Here is an 18,798-nt window from a genome sequence, read left to right as displayed (position 1 = left end):
CAGGCTGCTTCCCCTGCGGAGGGAAGCTGCACTTTAATCTGTCTTTGTTTCTGTCTCAGTCCTTCCACTGCTCTGCCCAATTCCTGTCTCCCTGTTTCTTCCCCCTTCTCTCATCCAGCGCCTCCAATCCATCTCAGCCCGACTGATTCACAGCTCGGAGGCGGTTTATGTAATGCTGTTTGCAGGAAGTCAGGAGTCAGAGCCTGTTCTCACCGCAGAGTTAAACAAATAGATGCTCCGCAGAGTCCAGACGTGCAGACAAACATCCCTGCGGGCTCATAAAACACTGAGACTAATCTTGGTTTGATGGACTCTGCGTCGCTGTGGTTGTTGTTCAGTGCGCTGCTTGCTGGAATGAGCCGTTAGGTCATCATGGCTACTTGGAGTCATGTTTTTGTTGTCATCACTCAAAAAATAATTTACCTCCTCTCCACCGCCGCTGTGGCATTATTACATCATCTTAAGTGGAGAGTCCCCACATTTTGTCACATATTGATTTCTAACAAAGACAACGTATACAAACAAATCAGCTTTTCTTCAACGCAAAATAGTTTTTATAATAAAAGAAATGAAGCTTCACAATTTCCCTCAAGCTGCTCTAAGGTCTTCTCTCCCATAAATAACTGGGGGAAAAACATATCCGATGTTTAAATTGTTGAGGAAAATTTACCATTTTAAGAAAGAAATTCGCTCATAAATCGGGAGGCGGGGCTAGTTTGTCCAGCACGTCCCACAGATGCTGGATTAGATTGAGCTCAGGGGGATTTGGAGGCCGAGTCAACACCTCAAACTCATCGCTGTGCTCCTCAAACATTCCTGAACCATTTTCCTTTGAGGCACTGCACATTATCCCGCTGACATAGTTCAGACTTCAGGGAAAACGTTTCCATGAAAGGTTGTTCATGGTCTGCAGCAGTGGTTCAGTAGGTAGGTGGTAATCAGGCCCATCAGTGAGCCGTTGCTGGTTGTCAGGGACCAAGCAGTAAAGCATAAAGAACACCAGGGTTTAATTCAAAAAAGGGTTTTATTGACCCAAAAATATGAAAATATATTTAACGAAGCCAAAAAACTTAAACAGGCAGACCAATAAAAGAGGTCAAGTCAATAAACTAAACTCAGATTAACAATTAACAAACCTCAAACAAACATAAGACACACTGACCTGCTGAAATGACACAGGGGAACTGCCGTATGAACGACTAATACGAAACAATTAAACAAACATGAACCCCCCCCCATGAAGCATGTGGTTTCACCCAATTAGGCTGTCAGTGGTTCTTCAGCTCTCCCAGCACGTTGCCAGACAGCAGGTAACTCAAACAAAGATGCATTAACATAAAACAGAACGTTGACCTTGCAGTGTTAATATGTGTGCACGCCATATAAACACTGGACGGTGTGATGGAAAAATAAATACATTTAATAAAGAAACAATATTGAACAATAAGTAGAATATATTAAAGTAGTGACTGCAAAGTAAACTAAGGTGAATCTACTGGTGGTGACGTGTGTGGTTTGCCATCACACTGGTTCATCTGGTTCCTTCGTTGGGCCGCTGCAGACCCAGAGGCCCCACCAGAGCTGCATTTTTGGAGAGTCGTCTGGCCATCACAGTTGTCTAACAGGTGCTACGATGACGAGATAATCGGTGTTCTTCATGTCAGTGGTCATAATGCTGGTGCATGTTGCTGTAAAACCTGCATATACCTGTCAGAACTGATGGTGCCTTTCCAGATGTGCAAGCTGTCAATTCCATAGGCACTAATCCACCCCCAGACCACAGAGATGCAGGCGTTTGAACTGGGAGCTGATAACAAACCAGGTGGTGTCTCTCGTCTTTAGGCTGGAGGACGTGGCGTCCATGTTTTTAAAAGGAATTTCCAACCTTGAGTCCTCTGACCACAGAACAGTTTTCCTCCTCAGTGACGACCGTGTTCACGTGTGGCTGCTTTAAGCTTATCTGTGGATGCAGCGACAGTCGTGCCTGAGGGAATGAGGCACATCCGTTATTCATTTCCAGCCTCGTCTCCTGCACACAGAGATTTCTCCAGATTGTGAGTCTGGTGATATTATGTACAATAGATGATGATCACAATTTTACATCGAGGAACATTATTCTGAAATGGTTTCTTATCATGTAAATGTGCACATCTACCAGCATTAACACCAGTTTGTGGTCCACTGTGCCGAAACATTTTTCAGCTTCTCCCCCAAACAGTCTCGTGACCTTTTCGTTTCCTTTGTCAGCCGCAGTGTTTCTAAACCTGCATCCTCAGCGTTGTCCTGCTCGCTGTGTTTGAAACTAACGCTATGAAGGAATGTGCTCGATGTCTGCTTATCTGACGGCTTCGTCGTCGCTCCTGGCTGACACAAGGATCCTCTTGTTGAAAAGACACAAAGCAGACTCTATCTGTCCTCTTTTCAAACACCCAAGGTGATAACAGGAACACAGCCAGCAGTAAAACATGTCTCTCAGCCAAGGCTGCTTCAGATTTGGCTTACATAACCTTCTTGGCAGGATGTGGTGCATTCTGGGAAAGGGAAGCTTGTGGGGGATGCGGTATTTTGGGTTTTGACTGTTATCGGTGATAAAGAGCAGAACAGTGAAGGTCACTGGCCTGCAACAGCTTGTGTGCCTGTACGTCTTCTCACGAGCTGTAAAGCACGATGTGTATAAGCAAAGTTTTGCTCCAGATGAATGAAAATCATTGTTGCTTCAACCTGATCTGATCCTTCATCTGGGATCAACAAAGGTCCCTGTGTCGGGGGAATGGTGAAAGGTTACGCCAGGTAGAAATCAGATCAGGTGGAGGTCTATTGTTCTGCTAGAAGAGACGCCTCAGGTGAATCGAAAAGGCTCCGATGGATTATAAAGGAAGTGTGCTCTGTGCTGACTCGCCCTTTGTGCTCACAGGATTTGCATTTTGCAGTCAGCTACAGCCCGGCGACTGTCTCGTTGGTCCAGTTTTATTCCCGTGTGCCGATTACGCCATATGAGGAAGTGATGAATGCCCCCATTGTCACAGATCAGCCCGTTGAAGAGGAGCGTAAACATCAGAGTCTCATGTTGTCGTGTCTGAGTTTCGCCAAGACAAATTTGCGCTCGACTACAAACAATGTTTAGTCTGAAATGCACCTGCTATCTTACCAAGGATTAGATGAGACAACTGACACCGCTGTAACAGCAGGGCGTGTAATTTAAAGCTCGGGCACAGTGCGAGACCACAAGCAGTACTTATCTAGATGGTTGGTTCAGATGTTGGTGTCAGTTTGTCTGAGCATCATCAGAAGGGCTTCATTTTAAAAAGGATGAGGGGGGGGGCAGGCTTCAGAGCAAACAGAGCGGAGTCGTTCCCGCGCCCCCGGGGTCTTTTGTTCCCCTGGACTGTTCAGCACATCCGGTGGAACCTGAAAAACACGTCGCCCGGCTCAGCCTGACATTTGCTGTTGTCACAGTTAGTCAGAGGCTTCAGGGGAAATCCAAGAGCCAGTGATGATCAGCGCTCATGTGGTTGTTTAATTGCTTTTATCAGAATCAGAAGACTTTATTGGAGAGATTATTTTGGTTACAGTGCTCCAGCAGAAACAGTAACAAAGACAGACACCACACTAAGTAAGAAATAGACACGACATATACATGACTTATATACATTTGATTGATAAATAGCTGAATAAGAGGAGAGTGTGTGTAAAAAGGGCGCAGCTATTGCAGTGTACAGTGTGTTCAGTGGATGAGAGGCCACATTATTAGATACTCAGAAACGTGGATTTGGTCATCTGGACGTTTCAGTGGGTGAAACATGAGACCGTGGTTGAAGGTTTCTCCCGCTCACAAAAACCTGACGTCCAGATGAACAAAATCAACTTCAAACATTATTAGATCCACCCTGCTGGTTCTTCGTTCTTTGTGTTACTGATTCAACGAGGAGTCCCAATGAGACTTTGCTCCATGCTGACAGCATCTCACAGCTGCTGCACATTAGTTTGTTTCACCGCAGCCCAAAGGTGCTCTGTTAGAGGCTACAGTACATTCATGCTAAGTTCATGCTAAAGAAAGCAGCGTGAGATGATTTGATCATGGTCATGGTCGGCAACAATAAACTGCTGTTTGCTCGCTTGCATATTTTCTCTTCTTCTCACCAGTTTTCGGACGATTCTGTTTGGAAAATCCCCGATCAGCAGATTCAGGCCCAAGTCTACATATCCCAGTGCACTGAGGTGCTGCCATGTGATTGGCTGATTGGATGTTATTCCTCTAACATGCAGTTGAACAGGTGTGCTTAGTAAATCTGTTGGATGAGCTCATCTTTGTGCTGTCTTATTGTTAGTCTGTATGCTGGGCTCTATGAATAAGCTGAAATGAGTGATTCAGTGATTGAAGCCTTCTCTTCCATCACGTCGGTGCCAAACTGCATTCTGTTGCTCCCACTTCTCAAAGCTGATCAGTTTGCAGTTGTTTCATAGCCAATAAAGAGCCTTTCAACATTTTACAAGGTGATTCTCTGTTCGCAGCTTTTTTCCATCAGTGCTTCAGGATGCAGTGTTGTTCAGGGCTGATGCGGGTGGCCGGGAGGTCTCTGTGGCATTTCAAAGAATTAAAAAGAACTTCCCCCATCCACGCACACGCGCACACACGCACTTATTCAAACACATTTTCTGGTAGTCCAATGCTCGTGGTGCCAAGGCAAATTAGCCTCCTGGCAGCAAGCATGGAAAACCTCCTTCATGTCAGAATGTGAAGATGTGGGCAATTTAAGAAGCGAAGTCTCTCCCTGGAAAGACCCGGGGGCTTTGTGTAAAAGTTTCTCGCCATTATCAAAGTTGTTTTTGAAAGTCTGGAGAGCATGTGTCATGTTTCCAAGTAAATGGCTGCATGCATGTATATGTAGGGTAAAAGGGAACCTTAATGCCTGAAGGAACCCTTCTGCGCACAGAGTGATGTGCAACGAATCAAAAGGGAATAAAAGCAAGCTGAGAGATTCTCTCACCAGGTACACATCAGGTGAACAAGATGCACTTTTGTTGATGGTGCACTTAAACTCTGCGTGAGGATTTGTTGTTTCGAAGATTGCAGCCTGAGGCGGTGCACTTCACTCCAGTCGGACCATCAAAGCAAACGAAAGCTGTTTCCTTTGTCTATATGAGCTGCCTTTGTCCTGCTGATGGTGTTATTTGAGATTTTCTTTGAGTACGTCTCTGCGTTCAGAAGCAGGTCTCTGGGTTTGGTTTCATAGTCTTTTATAAATGTAACTAGAAGGTGAGGATTTAAACAGGCTCGTAAATCTGAAGGATAAACAGGAGAGAATAATTGCATCGTCCTTCGTTCACCCTGAAGACAGCGGCGCTCCCGGTGCGAGTGCAGCTCAGCTCTACACGGGGGATCTAAACACAGCCTCTCTGATTTAGGAGCTGGAACGGAGCAGTCGCCAGCCTCCCACCAGAGCTGGCAGGATCGGTTGGCCGTCTGGCGGCTGTTGCTGATGAGGGGAAGGCGGGTGGAGTGGGGGAGTGGAGACGGGCAGACGCTGCCAAAAGACCAAAAGGCCACTAACTGCTGTAACGGCAAACACCAGACTAGGACAAAGCCGGGTGGATTTCCTGCACGCAGGGAAAATTATTTTGTTGCTAAAAGTCTGTTTATATAATTACTCAGTAGTACTGCAGCAATTACCTCTATAGAGTTGCATCCCTGCAGTTCTACAAATCCAATGAGGAAAGTTGTCACAAAGCTGAGACCATGACTGAAAAAGTGTGAACGGGCCCTGAGACTCGAAATAATGCAAAACCCCCCAAACTCAGCCCCAGTAACACATCACACCTGCATATCAGTTCCTGCGAGCACCTGAGCTGTTCGCCTATGTTCAGCCACTGCACCCATGTTTGAGGGATGGAGCTGCATGTGGGTGTACACAGTTTGCTTCAGGTAATAAAAGCAGTTTGGCTAAGGTTAGATCAGGATATTGAAGTTAAACATTAGCAAAGTCATGCCTCGCATTGCTGCTGACTTCAACCTTCAAAAGTATTCCCTATTCTTTATAGGCAAAAGAAAATTTAGCAGATGAGTTCATTAAAAGGTTTCCTTCTTATGTTGAAAAGAAAAGCAATCAAAGTGTGGTTTCTCCTGCAAGTGTTAAACATCCATTTCAAATCACGAGCAGCTGATTTCAGCTACTTTAAGCACTGGTAGCATCGATCCGTGATCAGCGGTCCTCTGGGTTTAAATGCCTTGTTGATGCCAGATGTGAGAAGCGAATCTCCCGACTGTTGGAGCTGTTAGGAAAGCAACAGTGGCTCTAATAACCGCTCGTCACAGCCAAGATATGCAGAAGAGAATCTCTGAATGCACAACGCAGAAGACCACACCTGTCAGCTCAGAGCAGGACACTGATTTCCCTCAGGCTCACCAGAATTAGACAAAATAGAAGCTTGGAAAAAGTCGCCCGCTCTGATGAGTCTCGACTTGGGATGGTGGGGTCGGAATGTGACATAAACAGCAGGAGCGCAGCTGGATCCCTGAGTACTGATTACGTGTTGTTTAAATGCAACACTCTGCCATGTCTGCTGACGCCGGCGTGTCACAAAGCTGAGATGATGTCAAACTGGGTTCTTGAACAGTGAGTTTACTTAAATGGCCTAAAACTGATTTCAACAGAAGGTGTAAGGTCAACCCACAAGTCTGCAGCTGTGTGATGCTAGCGTGTCACCATCATGGTGCCGACAGGGTTTAAGGCAGGACCACCCGGAGTCTAGACGCTGATGTGGTGGTGAAGATGAAGAGGTGAATGATGGAGGGCACAGATTTAAACCATGAGAAGCGGCGCCTGATTGGTTCAAAGAAGGTGGGCGTGAAGATGATTGGACTAGAATAATGACGTCGGTATTGAAAGCGGTAACAAAAGCAGCCGAACACCCAGGAAAGCAGGCTGATGACTGATTACAGATCTTAACTTAACCATAAGCTTCACTTCTATTAGACAAACAAGACAAAGTTCAGTTTCCAGGCAGACGCCACCAAGTATCTCCTACTCGACAGTTAACACAGCTGTGAGTGTCCCGAGGTTTTCATCACCTCTGAATTTACCTGATGCAACAGCGGCGACACTGTCTGCTGTGAAACCGCTCTTCATGGTGCAGACGCATGAACAGTGTACTTTAAATCACACAGTGTCTCTTTTGATCCACGGATCTTATTTCATTTGCATTAAGCAGGATCACACCTTACTGTCACTCGGCTCGGTCATCTACTGTAACTTGCACCCGAACCTGTTCCACACAAAGGCAGACTGCTCTATTGTTAGTAAAGAAAACCTCTCCCTGCTCTTTATTCCACCCCTCGGCCCTTTGGGAAATGGTGTGTGTAACCAATCAGAGAGCAGCAGCTGGGTCCTCGCCTTCTTTGAACGTAACCTCGTCAGTTCAGTTTCCTCCTTGAACAACGCGCCCAGCTACAGTGAGATTTGTCATGAATCATTCAGCGGTTTGCTTGCTTGCAGCGCCCGGCCTCCGCCGGGCCTTTCCTCCTGACTTTCCTCCTGACTGGGAAAATTATTTTTGTATATCAAAAGCAGAGCGAGCTTCTCGGGGGAATTCGAGGGGTCTGAGATGAGATGCAGGTCATGAAGCTGCCACATGGCACCTTCTGCACTCACACTTGTTTGTCTGTCTCTATATGTGTGCATACATCCATGAGAGTGTTAATGCAGCGTGTCTGCTCCATTAGTTTTGTATAAGCCTCTGCGCTCTGCTGTGAATGAGGAGGGAGGACGACACACGTCAGGCCCAGACGCAGACAGATGCTGCTGACACATCTGAGTGTCTCTATTGTATTTTTCATCCTCGGTGTCACGTCTCATCCGGAGTGGTCAGCCAGACACGGCTCAGCAGAAGGGGTCGCCTCGAGCGCGCACGCACACTTGTGGTTTGTTTTCATAGTTCTGTTTGGGTGGGACTTTCTGCGGCGTGTGTGTGAGAGAGGGCGGGTTTAAATCTGCCACGCTGCAGCTCCGAGGCCTTCATCAGGCTGTGGACGATGCTTTTGATGCCCGTCTCTCTGAGCAAAAGGGGGCTTCTGATTGGAGAGGCTGCGTGTGTGTTTTTATGTGTGTGAGCATAAATTTGTCACCTCGGGCAACCTATCAACCCCTTCCATGCCAACCCAACCTTGAGCAACCCCCTCCTTGAGCCTGGCTCCGTGCCGACTGGGAATTCATGTCTGTTTTATTAATGAGACTCAGAGGAAATGGCAATTACATGAAATAAAATCTCAGTGCATGAGATAAAAGAAGGAGCTTGGGAGTGTTTTTAGTTGGTAGAGGAAGAGAAAGGCATCTTTTTGTACCACACGAATCCAAAAATGCCCGGCTTGCCTGGAATGTCCGCTGGCTCGACTCCGCTCTGCCCACGGTCTTTGCTCATCGGCTACGATCGGCGGATGAAGCCATTGTGTGTTTTTTCCTGTGAATGAAATTGTCCCCGTGTTGACTTTGTGATGTGACTGCATACTGCTCCTCTGCCAACGCACACACGTCACATGGTCCTCCCACCTTTGTCTTCAAAGCGGAGGAGAAAAATCTATAAAATACTTCTATTGATTTCTTTTTTTTTAGAGAGGCACGCAAATATTTTGTTAATATCCCATTTTATACAGAACCTTTGCTTGAAATCATATTTTTTGAAGGAGAAAAGCTGAAAAACATCAATGAAAGTTTTTGCACTTTTCTCAGTTTTGCTGTTTTGTGCAGTTAAACCACTGAAGAAGCTCAGAGGACCCGTCACTCTGCTGCACGTGCCAGCAGCATGAGTGCCGTATAAAGACAGCTTTGCAGAAGCCAAACTCTTAAATATCTGCAACAGCTCGCTGACGTGTCCAGGGTGAACCCTGCGTCGCGCCTCGTCAGAAGATCGGCTAGAGTTAAGGTTTTGCTCCAGGGCCTCTGCAGCTCTGGACAAATGTCTTTTTTAGAGAGCACTAAGATCCTCCAGCCAACTGCTCCTAATGCAACCAAGGTCTCGTTTACAAACCAGAGGTGACCGTGCATTTGCCATTAGACTCTGGAATAATCTCCCAGTTGACATCAGGACATCGGAATCAATTCAATCGTTCAAATCCCGTTTAAAAACACACTAGTTTAACTTAGCTTTTTTCAAATTAGTGTGACGTTCATTCGGCCTGCAGCACGCCGTGTTAATGCAGTTTTAAGTATAATTGTACTATTTGTTCTTTGTTCTGCCCGCACTGCGGTTTCATGTGAAGCACTTTGATGTACACTAGCCTTTTAAATGTGCTACATAATAAACTTTGACTTTTTATTTATAGATCATCAGTTAGATAAATGCAGAGGAATAAAAAGTGTAACATTTTCCTGCCATACGGAGCCAAGTAGAAGCACAAGCAGGAAATGGAAATACTTGAGTATGTATACAGCACCCCAAAGTTGTACTTGCAGTAAGTGCAGCACTTAGTACCATTTAGTCTGGACCAACCCACAATCAGGGGTCGTTATCGTCATGACGACTTGAAATTTGAATCTGCAGGCAAATAGCAGTAAAACGCAAGATGCTTGTTTGGTGGAGCTCGAGCCTGAGTGCAAGGAAGCAAATATATGAAGCCCATCAAAGACCTGAAAGCTTTGATGGGCTGTGTCCTCCTCCTCTCGTTCCCCTGCAGTTTACTGGGTAATTACTGCATTGTGTAAACAGCTATTTCGGTAGCAAGTCTGGATGCTTCCATCACAATGCTCACATCTCCCTCTCTCTCTCCTTCACAGCCACAGCTCCTCGCTGCACTCAGAAATTAATCTGGTGGAGAGAAAGTGAGAGAGGGAGGGTCAAAGGTTGCAGAAGTCTACAGGAACAGGCGCAGAGTGAAATGTTCATACATGTGAATGCAGTTTTTCCAATGTCACGCATGCATAAGTTCAGCTGCACAGCATGTGTGTTTGTCACTGAGATCTTAATTAAAGGTGCCAAACAACACTGCACGCATAGGTGTTTACTTTTTATTGTTCTTTCCATTTATAGAAGCGTTGGAGGACAAAGCTGATTACAGGCTTCCTGAACGTCATGGCAGAACACCTGTATTGGATTTCATTAAAGTCTACCTAAAAATGCAATTAAATCAAAGCTTTCACAAAGCTGCAGACTGGAGGTAATAAAAGCTTAAATGTAGGAGTAAATAACAAGCCGTTACCAATAACAGCGATAGTGATACTTTTAACTCACAACAATAATGATCACTGTGATTTCGAAGTACACACAAACAGCTGTAGATGTTGTTCATAGTGCATGTTTCAGGTGGAAACACCGACTTACGACATGAATTTGTTCCCGAGGGTCTTTTGTAAGTCGAAGCACCCATCGCGCCTTTTGAGTGAGGCGATGCTGTACGATAGATTGACAGACCACGTGACTTTCGTGCATTGCATGCCGGGTACTAGTGGCAAAACAATGAAAGCAATGCATCAAACGCAAGTATTTGCAGCGCCGCAAAACATTCATTCTTGGTTCCAATACCTTCTTGCTTTTTCTTTGCCCCCCAAAAAGGTTCTGTACAAAACGAAGGAAACAATGCCGGTCCGTACAAAGACAGACTTGATGAAAAGTCAAAGAAAAGATACGAGGAAAAAATCAAAGGAGTGAAAGGGTCAGACCCTTACGAGCACACAGAGTGGACAGAGTGCCCAACTTTCACCACGCTCAGATTTATAATTATACGGTTCTTGGAGTGAGTGCATACACTCATGAAGTTTAGTAACTTCAGGTCACTGCAACAAGCCCAGGTACAGTTTACCGACGGATGGGTGCAGGACCTTGAAATGCACCGTGTAGAACGAAAGACCATCGTACGTATCATAAGTTTACCAGTCTCACAAATCGTCGTCATAAATACACATTCGTTAACCGTTTATTAATAGGACCTTTGAGCTCAACGGTAATTAATTAGTAGTGGAAATAATTTCTGGTAGCATCACAGAAATGTAGCAGTGACAATAAGACTGTATGCTGTAATCGTACTGGACAATTAGTGATACAAAAAACCTGTTTTATCCTGTGAATAAAAGTATATGTTTTTGTCAATGTACCATAATAACAGAAGCGAAACGCAATATTGTGTCAGGACAATTCACTATTTATGCACAATAAATAAAGGAGCATAGCGCGACCATTTCTGTTCAGCGCCAGACTTGCTTGTAACCTATATCACTAATTATGTTATGAAAATGACGCATTAACTACAACAGCAGACTGACCTGTGTGTAAATGCTTGGAGCAGACTAACCTGTGAGCTGGAGGGTTCTGGGACGTTATATTTGATCTTTGAATGGCTGCAATCCAGTCGCCTCTTTGTTACTTCGGAAACATGGCTCGAACAATTTCTCTTCAACGACGTAATCCGATAACAACCGATCTCTTTACCCGTCGGCTTCCCGTGGCTGTCATGCGACCGGCTATTGCAGTTAATAATACAACGGCTTCTTGCCATTTTTTGTTTCTTTTTATCGCTGTATAACTGATTTTAATTGAAAGCCTGCGTGCGCTAGTACCGCTTGCCACGAGTTCCCAGAATCCTTTGCGGTTTTACCCCTGAATGACGTCACATTTTCTAATTGTTGTCTAATTGGCTAATTGTTAACTAGAACAACAATACATCGTTCAAGTGGAACAGCGAAGGAGAAGGGTCTGGCTGCAGCCACTGTGGAGCTCCATAGTAACCGGATACACGTGACCTCCACACTAACCGGAAACACGTGACCTCCACACTAGCCGTAAACACACATGGATACCATGGAAGTCTTGCAAGTTGATCACAAAGGTTGGTTAAGTCTTTCTTAAATAAATTTGCCGTTAGTGATTTTATAATTCTAGGAATCGTCTAGTTTTCTTACAATGATCATGTTGCCACTTATTTAGCGTTACAATTTATTTTAATGTTTTTTCATCGTGCTCCATGGCAGAGAAACACACAAATATGCTTTTTCCTGGGCCTGATTTAAGTAAGAGAGCTGGATTAATGGCTTCTGTGGGCGAGAAGAAGCAAAAACCACATTTTGCATTAGAGTATGATTTATTGTTGGCGTCAGAGATGCAAAATAACGAATACTTCAATACTGTACTTAAGTAGAATTTTCTGGTATCTTTACTGCTGTACTTTTTTGTGCCTACTGTATACTTCTTTATACTTCTACTTCTCACATTTTAGCACGCGTATCTGTACTTTGTAATCCATACATTTGTAAATCAGCCCCCCGCGCGCATGCTTTGGACGCAAGATTACTTCAAAATTTTGTACATAAATTATATTTTAGACCCTGTACTTCTTACTTCGACTTGACTAAAAAGTCGAGTCAGTGCTTTCTAAACAGAGGTATCTAAACTGTAGTAAGGAACGTGTGTACTTGTGACACCTTTGGTTAGCGTCAACACTGTAAATTTCGTCACAAACAGATTTATATATTTATCAATACTTCTATTCGTTATTCTTTTCTGTACAGCTTTTTTTATTGCCCAGATTTTAGTTAGCCCCTGTTCAATTGACTGTTATATGTCAATAGAAACATGTCTCACAAATTAAAGTGTCTTGTAAAATATTTGTGGGGTTTTTTTCAAGAATTTTCTTCCCAAATCTATTACATGCCAACTGTAAATTGTTATTTCTGCTAAAACCTTAACTTAAATGTGTATATGGTGTTTATCTGTTTCTCTCTCTGTTTTAGATGCACTTATCAATCTGGAATTCGGGCTTAAAGCCAGAATTGCAGGAATGCAACACGTGTTGCAGAGGACTCTTTCACTGCCCTCTGTGCCCCACTTTCAGCCCAACTGTCAGGGCAAAGATTGAGGAGCATCTAAGTGTGCATATAAAAAAATGCTTTGCCTTTCAAAGGTATGTTTGTATTAAATATACGTTATAGTTATAAATATGCACTTTTTTAAGCACTTCTGCAGTATCTTTGTTGACTTAAAAGTTGCTGTTGATATTGTACAGTTCAGTGCATTCATCTGCAACAAAAATAGTGTTTTTATAAAATATATTTTTATTTACTTTTCACAATTTTTCTTGACATAAGTTTTGTGATCCATACCATTTTGCTTTCATTATTGAGGTTGGCTTGGATGTTTTTGTTAACATGTACAATCTGATTGTTAGACAAATTGATTGCATTCTATACAACTACATTTAAATTACATCTGTTTGTTTGTTTGTTTTTTTCTCTTACAGATAAAATGATATGCCGGTGCAGGCTGCCTTGTAGGACAACAGGACACTTTCACTGCCCTGTCTGTAAGATTACAATCATACGGCGTGGGGATATGGCAAGGCATTTATTGTCTTGTCAGCATTCTTCAATACCAAGTCAGCCACCATTATCAGGACTGCTCCCCGCTGAACTCTCCGAGGAGACCCGTATTCCTCCGGCAGTACTCTTCGAGGAGCCCCGTTTCCCCCCCAAGGTTTTGTCTTCGGTATCTGAACCATTTTCTGAGTCTTTGTTAGAACATTCATTGGCTCTACCCTCTGTGTTCAATAAAACTGCAGCTGATGGAAAGTCCTTGAAAATGACATGCCCTCACTGTGGCCTTACTCTTCATAGCTCTGGCAAGCTATTTGCACACTGGAGAGAGGAAGCCAAAGCTGTGCTTGAAGGACAACACGTGCCCATTTTCAGACTGAAAAAGCACAAGTTCCAGGAAGTCAGTCAAGTCAGTATTCACTTTAAACAGTAGTGTAATTACATGGTTAGTGAAATTTGAATAACTGTTAAAAAACTGTTCTGCAACAGAGAAATAACTGTTTTCATCCCCATTTGCCTGACACAGGAGCCAGCAGTTGTTGAAGATCTGCGTCCTGCTGTGCAGTGGGTTGTCCAAAATAAGGCACTTTTCTGTGGACATGTAACAATGCCCAAATATCTGTCCTTAAATCAAGGGGACCAGCAGAGGGTCTTAATAGACATGTCAGAGGAAGAAGACACTGGAGCAAGGGACTTGTTCCTCTTTGTTTTTCAGTTTGCAGAGGACATGGAGCTCTTTTTGAAAGCATGTGCTGATGAGCAGGGACTAAGGGTCAGTGCTATGTTTGACATGTAATGGACAAATGAAGGCACTGGCTGTGTTTGTTTGTTTGTTTAATATGTTGTTGTTGTTGTTTTTTTGTTTTGTTTTTTGCGTAGTACAAAATTCCAATTAAACTTATTTCAAAATGCTGTTCACTTTATTCTGTGTCCATACTTATAATAAAGGATTACAGTGTAACAGCATTAAATGTAACAGCATTTTTTTTTAACTTGTAATTTCAAAATAAAAAGCTTATTGTTGATATTAACAGTAAAGAATTGCAATCAATAATATTTTTATACATTTTAAACATTAACACTCTGGGCTCTATCCTGGCCATCTGTGGACACTTCACTTATTCTTTTTTTTGACTACTGCACTGCAGTGGACCAAAAGAATGACACAGGTTTGATCTTAAGGATCTAATAGTTGTGTGTGTTGTGCATGACATTGCCACACAAATATGTATTTGCAAGATAGAGTAGAATAAATTATGACGCATGAAATATTACATAGGCTGCAGTGAATTTCTGTTGATACAGCCTATTGAGCTTTGAGTTTCCCAGTCAAACTTAGCTTTGAAGCACATGCTAAAAACACTTTTACTCTTGTACATTTCATAACAAGACACCATAGCCAAAATATTAACAAAATATATATTATTAAAAAATTCAAAGCTGCAGCACATACAGCAACAAACACCGTTAGTAAATGTGTCCTGGAGTTTATGCAGGTGCAGAAAGTGCTGCTGCTGTAAGTAAGCCTAACAGCTTCCAGATCAAATATTTTTCTGGAAAGATGGTAGGAAGGGCATCACTGCTCATTTCTACAATCTCCCAGATCTTGGAATACAATCCCTTTGTACCATGAAACCACTTCGCAGTACTAGGAGTCCACTAAAACCTATAAAGAGAGTGATCCCGGAAGAAATGGGGCACACACTAGTGACCTCAACAATTGCAAGACAGCCTTTTCCCCGATGCTCAGATACAATTTTGATTTTGATGAAAAGGACTGGTGCTATTTTAAAGAGTCACGTCGGCAAAAGTAGATAAATGTTTTAAGAAATATACATTTTATAGCATTTTGTGAACATACACAAAAAGTGGCCATTTTTGGCAACAAACAAGCTGAGAGAGAGTTTTATATTTTTTGCTCTCCTTGAACAAAAATAATAGTGCATAATAATCAATGTTGATGTTAATCAATTAGATGTCCCAGACACTACTATTAATAATACAGCAGCCCCTCGTTTATCGCTGGTGTTACGTTCTAAAAATAACCCGCGGTAGGTGAAATCCATGAAGTAGCCAACTTTATTTTTTACAATTATTATAGATGTTAAGACTGTAAAACCCCTCACTACTTGCTTTATACACTTTTCTCAGACAGGCATGAACATTTTCACACTTTTCTCTTTTGTTTAAACACTCTTAGAGTTCAAACCTTCGTAGAAACATAAGTCCGGATTATGGAATGAAACCTAAAGGTGCATTTGAGGGTGCAAAACGTTTCGTCGGCATTGTTGTGTTTGTTTGGGAGAAAACTTACAAACATACAGTACAGCACTTCAGAGTTACATTGCTAGCGATCGAAGATTTATGTAAATTCGACAAGCTAAACGCATTCTGTACTGTACAGCAGGAGTCCCCAAGCTTTTTGCACCACAGACCACTTTAATGTCAGACAATATTTTCAGGGAACGACCTTTAAGGTGTCGCGGATAAATACAACAAAAGAATTTAAAAAAAGAAACTGTGGTATTTTGTAAATATAATAATAAACGTGACTTGAGCTGTGCGCCAGCAACAATGACAGTGACATTCTCCTCTCTGCTTCTTAACGCTCTCTGGTCGCTATGGTAACGCGTAAATAGTTCTTTCAAAATAAGACACACAACTACAACCATACATTTCACACCGGAGGATCAACTCTCGCGGAACGGTACCAAAAGACTCACGGACCGGGAGCGGTCCGTGGGCCTATTAGGGACCGCTCCTGTACAGGAGACACTGGACTAGATTGATTGACAATGGTCTACAGCAATCAGAACGCACAACGCGATGTACTGTAAAAAATTAATAAATCAGCGAAACAGCAAGTGTCACTTTTGGCCACGAACAATTTAGGGGATGGTGAATTTTTTTGAACAAACCCAGAGTGTTAAAAAAAAAACCCCACTTAAAACCATTTTTATTTCTCAGCAGCATCAATAGTAACAAAAACGCAATTTAGTTTTCGCTGTCATAGTCGATTTAACTGAAGTTACGTGTTTCCGGTTACTGTGGAGGTCACGTGTTTCCGGTTACAAAAAACCCCACTTAAAACCATTTTTATTTCTCAGCAGCATCAATAGTAACAAAAACGCAATTTAGTTTTCGCTGTCATAGTCGATTTAACTGAAGTTACGTGTTTCCGGTTACTGTGGAGGTCACGTGTTTCCGGTTACTGTGGAGGTCACGTGTTTCCGGTTACTGTGGAGCTCCACAGTGGCTGCAGCCAGGTGCTCTTGCAGCGAAGCGCAAGTACGGAAGCCAAGGGGTTGTCACATGATTGTGGGCATTGTAGGCTCAGCCAATCAGAGTTCAGCCTTCCTAACTTGAATTTATCGTGAAATGGGGTCTTCGTAATTCCACTGTACATGTTTTTATTCCCCATTTCATATTGGTACCAATATCGGTACTGGTATCAGACCACCTCTAGTTTTAAGACTAAATTCCACCTCGTTAAATCAAATGTCCTGTTTTTTAATGTATATTTACTTTAAATTCCAAACACACAACACTCTGCATATGGCTCAGTCTGCTGCCAGCACACATTTAACTCAGGAGATTCAGTTCTGCCTTGCTTGGTGCTAGCCGACCTGTCAGCTCCTCAGAGCCCCCCCCCCCCCCCCCCCCCCACACACACACACACACACACACACACACACACACACACACACACACAGAAAGCAGAGACGAGACAACCCCTGCATTCGCTCCAGTGGTTAGACTGTCTGACTGGCTGTCTGACTGTCTCACACTCTGTTTACTCCTCATTTGCTTACCCAGCCAGCTCTGAAGCCGTGGAGCGGCTGCCAGCAGAGATGCCCGCAGCTATGGAGGGGGGAGGGGGGGATAACAGGGGGGAGACAGAAGGACAAATTTGACACCAGTAGCAGAGACGGCACAGAGACGGGGGACGGCATTGTTTGGTAATTGTATACTCTTACAGGCTGGACAGGCTTGTGGTCATTTTCTCAGTAGTAAAACGAGGTAGACAGTGAGGCGGGGCATCGGTTGATGAAGATTGATTTGTGCCTGTGCAACCAGGGAGACTTATGTAAGAGTGAAGGAGGGACGTTTCCTCCCTTCTGCAGTTCGACTCGCCTGCTGATTTTTTCAGTCCTGACAAACTTCCACATGCAGACATGCAGTCTGCAAACTCCCCTGTGCGTCTGCACTTGAACCACATATTTGTAACTTTTCTTATAAACGATTGCAAGTTTTTGTATGCAAGTTGGGGGATCATGTTAAATGTTATTTGACAGGACAGAGCGGACAGTAGACTGGAAAACAGGGAGAGAGTGAGAGGAAATGACATCAAACCCAGGCCACCTAAACCAGGTGAGCTATAATGGAGCCGTTCACGTTAATATCTCGAGATCATAGGAAGCCTTGAAGCATCTTAAGATGAAGATTTAAGCACTTGAACAATCTTGATGCAGACCGATAGCCTTGATTTATTCCCCTCTGTAGCGTTTAAAATTCAGAATTAAAGCCCCTTTACTCTCGGCTCAGATCTGAGCTGCCCAGAAGGCCTTTATTGATCCATCGATCGGGCTTCCTCCTGCCGACGCGTCATCAAGGCGTCTCCTTTTGTTCCTGTCCAAAGCAGGCGCGGCCCCCAGCTGAGGGGGTCTCAGGCCAGCGCACGCATGCCAATATTTGGGTGAGTGAGGCAGAGTGCAACGTCTCTGTCCGTTCCACCTCACTGCTCCTTTTCTTATGGGTTCACAACAACCCCCCGCTTCACACACAAACACACGACCACAGACACACATGAGGATGAAGCATAAATGCATATGTGCACAAAAACCACACACACATAAACAGAGACTCCACATATCCTCCAATCCAGTCATGACAGCTCATCCAACCTTCCATCCCCCTTTCCCAGTGTGTGTGTGTGTCTCTGTCTGAGGTTCTTTTGAAACGTCTATTTATTCGCCGTGGTTTAATTGTGTTGTCGGCAAGTTCTGTTAGCATCACAATAGGAGCCACTGACCGACCGGCTCATGGTGCCAGGCCTCCTTTCAGAGAGGCCGTTTCATTTTTAATGCGCCTTTGCATTGTTTCCAAAAATTCATAAATTAACCTTTTGATGAATCTCTTACCCGCAGTGGCACAAACGTGTGCACATGCTTGACTGGACACGGCCCGTTACAGCCACGATGCAACGGCTGCAGAGGCACATTTTTCTTTGCTTACATCCAATTAACAGCACTCAGTGCACTGCTGAGCAGTAACAGCACACTTTGAAGTTTCTTCGTCTGTCTTTGGAATATTTTAACGACGCTGTTGCATTATGTCACTCGCGTTAGGCAAAGACTGAACATGTTGGTGTACAGAGAGTCTTTTGGATTTTTTTTATCAACCTTTTAGACATTTAGAACTATGCAGACAAGAAGTCAATGCTAAGAAAATAAAAACCTTCAGACGATCTGTTTTCCCAGCTCCCTCTTTGTGTCTGACACTCTCA

At 43.7% G+C, this 18,798-nt stretch overlaps 2 long non-coding RNA genes across 3 annotated transcripts; one reads left to right on the top strand and one right to left on the bottom strand.

The window, feature by feature from the left end:
- Positions 1-1,005: 1,005 nt before the first annotated feature.
- Positions 1,006-4,720, bottom strand: LOC146679896 (uncharacterized). Of its 2 annotated transcripts, none has more exons than XR_014918256.1 (2): positions 2,156-4,720; positions 1,006-2,029 (listed from the first exon to the last, which is right to left on the bottom strand). It is a non-coding gene; the product is annotated as an uncharacterized LOC146679896 (long non-coding RNA). The 2 variants fall into 2 exon arrangements; XR_014918257.1 differs by having other exon boundaries at positions 1,006-1,984.
- Positions 4,721-11,694: 6,974 nt separating this feature from the next.
- Positions 11,695-14,205, top strand: LOC146679895 (uncharacterized). Its single transcript, XR_014918184.1, has 4 exons — positions 11,695-11,812; positions 12,714-12,883; positions 13,220-13,701; positions 13,819-14,205. It is a non-coding gene; the product is annotated as an uncharacterized LOC146679895 (long non-coding RNA).
- The last annotated feature ends 4,593 nt before the right edge of the window (positions 14,206-18,798 follow it).

This window comes from Copadichromis virginalis, linkage group LG23 (genome assembly GCF_057382275.1).
Source record: "Copadichromis virginalis isolate Kocher_CV1m ecotype Utaka linkage group LG23, C_Virginalis_male_GT1.1, whole genome shotgun sequence".
In the NCBI taxonomy this organism is placed as follows: Eukaryota; Metazoa; Chordata; class Actinopteri; order Cichliformes; family Cichlidae; genus Copadichromis; species Copadichromis virginalis.
The sequence above is the reverse complement of the archived record's forward strand: the minus strand, read 5'-3'. Positions and strand labels throughout refer to the sequence as shown.